This window comes from Coregonus clupeaformis, unplaced genomic scaffold, assembly GCF_020615455.1.
Source record: "Coregonus clupeaformis isolate EN_2021a unplaced genomic scaffold, ASM2061545v1 scaf0634, whole genome shotgun sequence".
Lineage (NCBI taxonomy): Eukaryota > Metazoa > Chordata > Actinopteri > Salmoniformes > Salmonidae > Coregonus > Coregonus clupeaformis.
Genome location: NW_025534089.1, coordinates 14,376 through 16,554, shown reverse-complemented (window position 1 = coordinate 16,554; position 2,179 = coordinate 14,376). Strand labels below are relative to the sequence as shown.

General features: G+C 47.8%; 1 pseudogene; it reads right to left on the bottom strand.

Annotated features, from left to right (window-relative positions):
- Positions 1-318: 318 nt before the first annotated feature.
- Positions 319-1,613, bottom strand: LOC123485259 (annotated as a pseudogene).
- Positions 1,614-2,179: the final 566 nt, after the last annotated feature.

The following is a 2,179-nucleotide window of genomic DNA, read 5'->3' as shown; positions in this document are numbered from 1 at the left end:
AAGCCTATAATACTTCATTGACATAAAAAGGGTGAAGAATAGTAGTCTAAGTGGAGTAAAACAGAGGTCTTACTTGCTCTGTTCAAATGCTCCTGTACATGACTCCACATCCCTTCTGTTGCGAATAAGACGTGACCGCAGTAGTGGTTTGAGCTTTCAGTCATTTTGAATGTATATTAATTATTCGGGTTGTTCAAAGCACAAGTCATTGATGATTGAAAAAGTGTGTGATAAGAAATATAATACAAATCGTCTCCTAAACAGTGTTCATCTCTCAACGTTGGTTGATTGTTTGTTTTTTAGAGCGAGTGTTCAGAGTCAGACGCATCCAGAATATTTCATTCGTTTCTGTTTCTGCCGTTGGTTCAAAACCAACCCACCACGTTCTTTTTGAGTCCAGTTCTCTGCGATTTCATTTTCTCTGAGGAAGACGCGGCTGAATGGCGAAGTAAGCTTCCAGGATCTCTTTTCCGGTGCTGCTATCACTTCCTTCCTCTTCTTCTCTCCCCATTATATAGCTCGGGTTTGTTGAGTTTCTCCCGGTGTGATTTCTCGCTTCTTCCAGCCATGCCTGTAGGAATGGGCTTCAACCTATCATGTTGTTGTGGGAGAGGGTGGGGGGACTCGAGATCGGCGGATGGTCCTCTGGTGAGGGCCCACACCGGGAATCTTCGGTTGGCCAAGGCTCCCCCTACATCCGCTGGGTCACACCGATTGATCCGATCTCTGTTTAAAGCCTCTCAGCGAAGGCTTCCAAGTCCCTGGATCTCTCCCGTCGCTCATGCAGCCCATGTCGGATGGTAGCCCCCGTGGGCATGAGCCATGTTGAGGGCTGCCTGGTGCATGTGGTTCATGCCCGCCATGTGGGCAGGGTGCGCAGTCGCGGAGCCGTCTGGACCTGCCATGAACGAGAGCCAGTCCTGGGGTGATTGTCAGCGGGTCGCCCTCCATCGCCTGGTGGGGTTGGTGGTGGTGGTGATGGTGGTGGTGGTGGTGGTGACCGTGGCCGGAAAGGCCGGATGGGTGAGAAATAGGCACAGGAAGAAGACAGGGGTGGGGGAGAGTGTTCATGGTGTGGTAGGTCCGTCCGGCACTGTGGTGTGGAGGGTGGTGGTGGCTCTTGGTCTGCGGGGCATTCCCCGCCCCGCTTCAGCCCGGCCAACAACTCTCATCAACCTCATTATTCTCTGCATTGCAAATAGAATCACACATAATTCAGCAGGGAATTCTCCTCCACTCCACGGTTTAAAACATTTCCAGAATAGATAAGAAGAAGAAAAAATCCTAAACCCACAACACATCAACATCCCAGGTCATAAAATTTATTAGGAACCCGACTGAATACATAAGTTGGGAGGGGAAGAAAAAAAAATGGAGGTTTGGTGATTTGCTGTGCAGACATAAAAAAACATCAACAAATGGGCTGTCAAAATTTGCCTTTCTAATTATCGTACCGGTGGGGTTGGGAACATCCTCGGCCGCATCGCCTCGAGTTGCCTCCGCCGCTGTATATGTCTACTGTGTCGGGAAGAAGCACGAAGAGGGCGCGATTCGAAGTCAATGTATACGAGGAGTGCAAAATACTTGGGCTCGGGCAGCTGGCGTGGGGCCATGGCGAATGCCTGCTTGCTGTTCAGAACATCATCATCTGTTTGCAGGCGTCCGAGTCTCGGCAAGTTCCTTTTAATAAGTTAGACTCCGCCTCTTCGATTGGAGTTGAAGCACAGTGTGTGCTTCTCCGGAAATCTAAAGGCACTGTCTTATATACTGTGACTGTAGCTGCTACAATATGGAAATGATCATCCAATTCTCTAGTTGTTCGCGCATCTATTATTACCACCCTGTGTGTGGAGGTATGGCCGCGCCCTATTTTGCTGGAAGGAGATGTCCCCCATGCAATCAATCGCCTGCCTTTTCTCTTCCTCTCTGGCTGTCCCATCTAAAATAATGTTATTATTTTCTTTTCTTTCTTTAAATGTCTCCCTCAAAGTCTTAATTTATCCCGTGGATGTGTGATGTTTTGAGCTCCTCCATTGTGCACAAAAAACAATTTAAAAAAAGTTGTTTTCTCTCGTCCTGGTACGGATTTCCAAAATACACCTAAGGATTGCTCTCATTCGTTTACCTTTTTTTTCTCAAAGTTTCCGTTTCACAATTCACTGTAATTAAAGAGATAACG